Source organism: Ochotona princeps, chromosome 7 (genome assembly GCF_030435755.1).
Source record: "Ochotona princeps isolate mOchPri1 chromosome 7, mOchPri1.hap1, whole genome shotgun sequence".
Classification (NCBI taxonomy): domain Eukaryota; kingdom Metazoa; phylum Chordata; class Mammalia; order Lagomorpha; family Ochotonidae; genus Ochotona; species Ochotona princeps.
In genome coordinates, this window is record NC_080838.1 from 45,225,422 (window position 1) to 45,234,613 (window position 9,192).

Below are 9,192 nucleotides of genomic sequence, written 5' to 3' on the forward strand. Positions count from 1 at the left end.
TTTGGGGAGAATCAGCAGTTTAAGAATGATTTCTCTCTGCATGTCCAGTAAGATAATGTAAAAAAAAAGGAAGATTTTGGCCTTTTTAAAAATCGTTATAAGTGGTTCTGTTAAATCACTAACATACCACATGGACTTGATCCTTTAGAAACACCATATGCCACATTGTCCTAATCACCTCTAAATTCAACAGAATAAATCTTAGATTTATTTTTGCTATACTAAAATTTTCTCACATGTTTATTTTTAATGTTTCTTTTCATTTACTTCAAAGGCAGAGAGAAAGAATGTTTCCATCTGCTGGTTCACATTTCAGTTATCAGCAGTATCCATGGTTGGGACAGACTAAAACCAAAGCCAGGAGCTCAGCTCATGCCTTCGCGTAGGGATGCACATGCCCACGTACTGGAGCCATCACTTGCTAGGCCCAGGGTGACATCTGCAGGAAGCTGGAAGCAGAGTCTGGACTTGAGCCAGGCATTCCAACAGGGGCTAGGTGCATTCCTGGCAGCATCCTTAGGATCACACACGCCTCCCATTTTTTTTGTTTGGTTTTTAAAGATGTATTTATTTTTATTTGAAAGGCAGATATTGCAGAGAGAAGGAAAGATCTTCCATCAACTGTTTTACTCCCCAAATGGCCACCATGCCTAGAGATGGGCTGATCAGAAGCAGGCAGGAGCTTCTTCTAAGTCTGTCATGTGGTACAGGGTCCCAGGTAATTGAGCCATCCTCTGCTATTTTCCCAGGCCATAAGCAGAGAGCTGGATGGGAAGTGGAGCAGCTGGGACATGAGCTGGTGTCCATATGGGACGCTGGCACAAGAGGGTAGAAGATTAGTCTGTTGAACCACAGTGCTGGACCTTCCCACTTCTGATTTTTAATCTACTGAATTTCATTTGAAATTTTAAGGAATTATTTTAAAATATTTATATATTTGAAAGGCACAGTGACAAGAGAAACAAGGAGAGACAGTATAAGACCTACCATCTGCTGGCTTACTCACCAAATGTCTGCAACAGCTAGAGCTGGGCCAGGCTGAAATTAGGAGCCAAAATTCCATCCTGTCCTCCCATTTGGGGGGCCTGCTTTCTCAGGAACACTAGCAGGGAGCTGGCTCAGAGCAGCAGGGACTGGAACTGGTGTTCCAATACAGGATACCAGCACCGTAAGTAGTAGCTTAACTTACAGCACTACAACACCTACTAATTGGCTGTATTTTCCCATTTTTGGTCATAATTACAAACATTTATGTTCAATGAAATATAACACAACTTAAAAACAACTTTTAATAGTTTATTAAGCAAATGTTGATGAAAATATTTACAAATTTAAGATTGTTTCACAGAAAACATTAACATAAAACACAAAGTACAATTTTTAAAAACAGATTATTTATTTATTTTTGTATTGGAAAGGCAAATATAGAGAAAGAGATAAAGATCTTCTGTCCACTGGTTCACTCCCCAAGCAAACACAACGGCCAGACCTGAGCTGATCCGACGCTAGGAGCCTGGAGCCTCTTCTGGGTCTCCCACATGGGTGCAACATCCCAAGACCTCAAGCTGTCCTCTACTGCTTTCCTAGACCACAAGCAGGGAGCTGGATGGGAAGTTGAATAGCCGAGATATGAACCGGTATCCATACGGGTTCCCAATGTGTACAAGGTGAGGACTTTATCCACTAAGCTACTGCACCAGGCCCTCAAAGTACAATGTTTATACTGAAAGAAAAAAAATCTGTGCTTATAAAATGCTCCCATGGTAAGTGTTCCAAGGATGCTGTATCTCATTTACCATTAGTTTCCTGAAAACACCCTGAGAAAGTTAAGATATTTACTAGGACAGGCATTTGGGGTAGCAGTTAGGATGCTGCTAGAGATATCTACATGGATTTGAAGCCTGGTCTTGAGTGCAGCCTTGAGTCTACTTGCGAAAGTGCTTCCCAGAAGGCAGCTCATGCAGCTTAGTCTCTGCCACCTAAAAGGGAAACCAGCACTGAGTTCCCAGCTTTTTTTCTTTTTAGGTTTATTTTTATTTATTTATTTATCTATTTTGGAAAGTCAGATATACAGACAGAAGGAGAGACAGAGAGATCTTCCATGCAAGTGGCTGCAACAGCTGGAGCTGCGCCCACCAAAAGCAGGAGCCAGGAGTTCTGGGTCTCCCACGTGGGTGCAGGGGCCCAAGGCTTTGGGCCGTCCTCGACTGCTTTCCCAGGCCACAAGCAGGAACTGGATGGGAAGTGGGGCTGCCAGGATTAGAACCAGTGCCATCATGATAATACCAGGTATACAAGGCGAGAACTTTGACCACTAGGCTACCATGCCAGGGCCAGAGTTCCTAGTTCTTGACTTCAGACTAGTTTAGTACTGGTTGTCACTGGCATTTGCAGAAGTAGACCAGTGCATGAAAGCTCTGTATGCCTTCCAAAAAAACAATAAACCCCAAATCACTTTAATTACTAACAGACTAACTTCATATTTTGGATCTAATCTACCGCTATTTTGAAAACTATAATTGATATAATTCCTATGACATAAAATTTACTTTTAAAAAATAATATATGTATATATACATATATAATTTTTATTGTAAAGTCAGATATATAGAGAGAAGGAGAGACAGAGAGGAAGATCTTTCGTCCAATGATTCACTCCCAAGTGAGCGCAACAGCCAAGTGAGCGCTACACTGATCCAAAGCCAGGAACTTCTTACAGGTCTCCCATGTGGGTGCAGGATCCCAAGGCACTGGGCTGTCCTCGACTGCTTTCCCAGGCCACAAGCAGGGAGCTGGACGGGAAGTGGAGCTGCCGGGATTAAAACCGATACCCATAAGGGATCCCAGCGGGTTCGAGGCGAGGACTTTAGCCGCTAGGCCACGCCGCTGGGCCCAGGAACTGAATCCTAGTGCGTGCAAGGGCAAGGATTTAGCCACTAAGTTATCATGCCGTGCCTACCAAATTAATTTTTATACTTAACAGTTCAGCTCTCATTTTTATATAGTGAAATTAACATATTTTAAATAATTTCATGCTAAGAACATTTTCACCTTAAATTATAAGATCTAAACCATGTAGTGAACATGCACAAATCTGATATAAAAACAAAGCACTTTTTGGGGCTCTGTGTGGTGGCCTAGCCACTGAAGTCCTCATGTTGAGCCAGCCAGGATCCCATATGGGCATTGGTTCTAATCCCAGCAGCCCCACTTTCCATCCAGCTCCCTGTTTCTGGCCTGGGAAAGCAGTCGAGGATGGCCCAAAGCCTTGGGAGCCTGCACCCGTGTGGGAGACCCGGAAGAGGTTCCTGGTACACGGCTTCAGGTCGGCGCAGCAGCAGTCGTTGCGGCTCAGCTGGGGGAGTGAATCATCGGATGGAAGATCTTCCTCTCTGTCTCTCCTCCTCTCTGTACATCTGACTTTGTAATAAAAATAAAATAGATCTTTAACAATAACAACAACAACAAAAGGATTCAGTTTCTGTCCCAACTGCTCCATTTTCCATCCAGCTCCCTGCTTGTGGCCTAGGGAAGCAATGGATGACAGCCCAACGCCTTGGGACACTAAACCCACATTGGAGACCTAGAAGCAGCTGCTGATTCCTGGCTTCGGATAGGCTCAGCTCAGACCGAAGATCATTCTCTTTCTCTCTCTCTATAAATCTGCCTTTCCAATAAAAATAAATAATTGTTTAAAAAAATTAATTTGGGGCCCTGCACGGTAGCCTAGCGTAGCGGCTAAAGTCCTCACCTTGAATGCGCCAGGATCTCATATGGGTGCTGGTTCTAATCCCTGCGGCTCCAGTTCCCATCCAGCTTCCTGCTTGTGGCCTGGGAAAGCTAAGGACGGCCCAAAACCTTGGGACCCTGCACCCAAGTGGGAGACCCGAAAGAGGTTCCTGGCTCCTGGCTTCGAATCAGCACAGCACCAGCCATTGCACTCACTTGGGGAGTGAATCATCGGACGGAAAATCTTCCTCTCTGTCTGTACTCCTCTGTATATCTGACTTTGCAATGAAAATAAATAAAACTTTAAAAAATTAATTTGGTTTTTATGCAAAATATATAACATTTGGTTGACTTGAGCTCCAAATTATTTATTCAAAGCAGAACATATGATCATCTATCCTGAGCAGTAAATATCTACCATAGCATATACATTTAATGAAATAATGAATTGATATAGTTTGTATTAGACCCAGTGTCTTTGGCAAGTTCTAGAATTCTATGACAAATACAAGATACATGAAAATACGAATACATTCGGGCCTGGCGGCGTGGCCTAGTGGCTGAAGTCCTCGCCTTGAAAGCCCTGGGATCCCATATGGGCGCCGGTTCTGGTCCCAGCAGCTCCACTTCCCATCCAGCTCCCTGCCTGTGGCCTGGGAAAGCAGTTGAGGACGGCCCAATGCTTTGGGACACTGCACCCGCGTGGGAGACCCGGAAGAGGTTCCTGGCTCCTAGCATCGGATTGGCGCAGCACCGGCCCGTTGCGGCTCACTTGGGGAGTGAACCATTGGACGGAAGATCTTTCTCTCTGTCTCTCCTCCTCCCTCTGTATATGTGACTTTGTAATAAAAATAAATCTTTAAAAAAAAATACAAATACATTCATAAGTGTAACTACAATACTATCCTGTTACATTTGAGTTAGTCCTATATTTTCCTTATTTTATTATAGTTTCACTAAAGAATTCAAATAGAAGGACCTTGGCACACCTTCACTCTCAGATTAACTATTTAATGGGTACTTTTATAGTCCTATCTTTTGTACTTTTTCATATCTTGTGCTGACTCATGAAAGAAAAATCTGACTTAGTATAACCACAAAGCTTCTGAGAATTCAACAGAATGTTCATTAAGGACTGTGGGGCCAGCTCCGTGGCAAGTATGGCTACCACCACAAATGGGCATTGATTTGAGTCCCAGACGCTCCAGTTCCAATCCAGCTTCCTGCTCAAGGCCTCGAAAAAGCTGCAGTAGATGGTGCAAGGGCTTGGGACGCTGCCACACTTCGGAGTGACCGAGAGGAAGCTCCTGGCTCCTGGCTTCAGCTGGGTCCAGCCTTTACAGTTATCTGGGGAATTAACCAGAGGATAGAAGATCTCTGTTTCTCTTTCTCAATTAAATAAATAAATATATATATATTTTAAGGAATTGGTCCTGGCATGATAGCCTAGCTGCTAAAGTCCTTGTGTTGACCGTGCTGGGATCCCATATGGGCACTGGTTCTAATCCCGGCAGCTCCACTTCCCTTCCAGCTCCCTGCTTGTGGCCTGGGAAAGCAATCAAGGAGGGCCCAAAACCATGGGACCCTGCACCCACATGAGAGATCTGGAAGAGGCTGCTGGCTCCTGGCTTCAGATCGGCGCAGCTCCAGTTGTTCTGGCCCCTTGGGGAGTGACCTAGCAGATGGAAGATCTTTATCTCTGTTTCTCCTTTTGGCTGTAAATCTGTCTTTGCAATAAAAATAAAGAAATCTTTAAATATATAAGTCTACTCAATGTAAATAAAAGCAAGCAAATAGAAAACCTAATAACCTAATAACAACTTATAAATAAATAAGCCTAATAACCAATACATTCCCTTTGATGGCAAGTAAAAATGAATTTGGAATTACACAGACTCTCATAATACAAACATGGATAACATGAAACTCCCCACATTAGCACTCATTTATCAGTCATCATTTTTATATATAATCATAGATTATTTCTTTCACAGGAAGGGTAAGAAGAGAGAACAATATATTCCATGTCCTAGTTCACTCCCAAAAGGTTGGCAACAACCAGTGGAAGGTAGGCCAGGCAGCAAACAGGAGCCAGGAGCTTCACCTGGGTCTCCAACGTGTGTGGCAGGCACTCAGCTTCGTCAACACTGGGCTGTTACTTCCCAGGGAGTGTGTTAGCAGGAAACTAGTTTGGAAGCAGAATAGCAGGCACTGAGAGACGGGATGCCGGGGCACCAAATCACAGCACGAACTACTGTGCCACAGGGCCTACCGCTATATACAACCTTGCAATGATTCATTTAAAAAAAAAGTGTCACTATTAAAAAATAAAGGTTTGTAAAAAAAACAAAATGCAGTTCTTTGTGGCCAAATGGGCCAAACTGGAAACCATAATGCTAAGGGAAATGAGCCAATCCCAAAAGGTTAAATACCACATGTTTGCCTTAATTTAAGATGATATGATGTTATGTATAACATGTTATGTTATGTATGTTATATGTTGTGTATAAACTAAAATTGAAATGTCAATGAGGTGGTCACAGAAGGTGGTTAAGAACTCGCATTTACTTTTACCATATTGGTTACTCATTACTATGTCAATTAATTCCATAATGATGTAAATTTGTGCTGATGGTATGTTGGAGCTTTCAATTGACTGGGATGATGCTCTGCTGGCTCTGTCTTCAGACCAGAGAGGGTATACCTAAGAAGCCGTTGGACTTGACTGGACAATAAGATGCTGGACTCTATGTTTGGTAAACGCTTGCAATGGGGGAATCTCAACTGAACTTGAGCTGTGGTTATGCAACAAGGTGGAGGAATCCACCATGGTGGGAGGGTTTGGGGAGGGGTGGGGAGAACCCAAGTATCTATGTAATTGTGTCACATAATACAATGTAATTACTGAAGTTAAATAATAAATATATAAAAAAAAAAAAATAAAGGTTTGATTTAAGATGTTCGGAGGGCAGGACAGTCTTATGTTTACTTGAATGAGATTGAAAGAGAATTCTTCCATCTGCTGGTGCGCTGCATAAATGACCTCGACAGCCAGACTGGGGCCAGGCTGATGCTAGGAGCCAGGAACTCCTTCTCAGTCTCCCACATGGCTGATGGGAGCCCAAATTCTTTGACTATCTTCTGCTGTCTTCCTAGTTGCACCTCTGGATGCTGGATGAGAAGCAAAGCAGGGAGGACTAGAACCAACACTCTAAAAAGCCGTGGCTTAGCCTACTGTGCCACAATGTTAGCCCAAAGATCTCTCTTTTAAGCAAAATTCCTTTATAACAAACACTTGAATAAAATTTTTAGCCGTTAGCGGTAGCTGACTTAGAAATGATATTGGATATAATACTGAAAGAAGACTCCAGAAAATATCTGTTAAGTCATTGGGTGGAATTTTATTTAGACTATGAAGGAGTACATAAACATTTGGTGTTAGCAGCTGTGTGTCAGTGTTTTGTTAATGGGAAAGCTGATAGGCATTAATAGCAAATGATTAGTCAGCTTCCTGGTTAAGAGCAGGCCTTTGAGGGCAGGCCTTTAGCCTCCAAGTTGAGATCCCAGTTAAGCAGTCTGTGTCCCACTCTGGAATGCCTGGTTTTAATGAATCCAGCTTCTTGCTAATGAAAACTCTGGGAGGCAGCAGTGATGGCTCAAATGGGGGAGGAGGCTTCCTGCCCTCAGACACAACTGAGTTCCTGGTGCCTAGTTAGGCCCAGACTAGTCTTGGGTCATTTTCAGCTTTTAGAATTGAAGCAGCAAATGAGAGTATCTCTCCTTGTCTTCCTGCCTTCACATTGAAAAAAAAATTTAATATAGGCTTTACAGTTATGCTACATAGGCTTAAATTCTGGCTGTATTGTTTATTTCATGTATAATGGGGAATGTTTTCATCTGTATAATGTGGAATCAGCTGAGTTTCTTTGGGGTAGGTGGGAATGTTTCCTTCTTTGCTATTTTGGTTTTCATTACCTTTACTCCTTCAGGAGTAAAACACGTGGGAAAATCAGTAAAGTAAAATTCGATTCTGATGACAAAGTAGAAATGTAAAACCTTGTACTCAAATTCTCTGTCTTTAACAGCATGAGTTCAAACTCCATTCCTGTCACTTAGTCGCTGTGTCATCTTTGTACAGTAACTTAATCTGAATCTGTTCACATTTAACAGAGTGCCAATGACAAATTCCACAAACTTTATACCTACTTTTAGTTCATACACTGGTTTCACACTATGGCCAGTGAACACCTGAGTGGTTATTTTATAACTCGCAGTTACATGGCATTGTCAGTGTCTTTAGACATTGTGATATTTGAAGCACACAACAATCCTGTGCGGCAGGGATTATTTGCTTTAGTGGTGGTAGACAGAAGCAAGTAACCCAACCAACAAAAGTCAACCCTGGTTCTTTCCTGTGCCCCTGCCACGTCTGGCCTGCTAAAAGAACAATAGAAAGAGGAGTGGGAGGAAGGAGGCAGGGATGGACTGGAGGCCATAAGGTGAGCCCCTGAGTGCTTTAGGTCAGAAAAAAAAAAAACCCTGCAACACCTGGGATCTGTTTGGAAGGCGGGGCATCATCCCCAGCTGCACCCCGGCCCACTCGCTCAACATTCACAGGTGATTCCTAGGGACTTTAGGAGCACTTTTCACTAACTGCTCCAGGGACATTACGTGGTCAATAGTACACGTTATTTATCACTGACCTAGAAAGGACTTTAGCAGCTAACACTTTGTATAACCTTAAAAACTTTTTTTCCCATATGATCCTGTTTTTCCTCTTCGGTAAGTAGCGCTCATTAAAGAAATGTTAAGAAAATCTTAAGCACGTGGTTGTTGATTTACCTCCTAAAAAATAAGATCTTAAAATCTGCCGGTTAGAACACACTAGGACCCCAAATCGGCCTCTAAAACCCGGCACAGCCGAACCAGATCAATGCTCCCCCTGTAACCCCGATGAACTCCCGGATATCGCGGTTAAGTACTGCGTTTTTATTCCGAGCCCCAAACTTCCCGTCCAGGATCAGGTTACGCCACTGTGACTCAAAACCAGAAAACATTAACTGAAGGGAAAAAAGATACTGAAGTAGCAAGCCTGACTGTTCCCACGCCTCAACCTGAAGGGCCAGCGATGGTTGGTCACAGAGACAGCCCGCCCCTCTCTCCTCCTGGGTGCCATCAATTCGCAACCACTGAGGCCGACGACGTGACTGTTCCGACTAGGGCAGCCGGTCGGCGGGCTCGGCCACCCCTCACCACCGACCCCTCACCACCACGTCGGCAGACGGGCTGGATCTCCTTAAGAATCACCCTTCCTTTGCGGAGCGGGGAGCCCCCCCCTATCAGCTAAACGGCCTCGGAGGCGGCCGAGAAACCCTCCTCCAGCTGCCGCTCATCCCCCGACTCCAGGCTCCCAGTGATTAACCCGTGCTGGCGCCCGCCGCACCGCCGCGATTGGCCGCGATT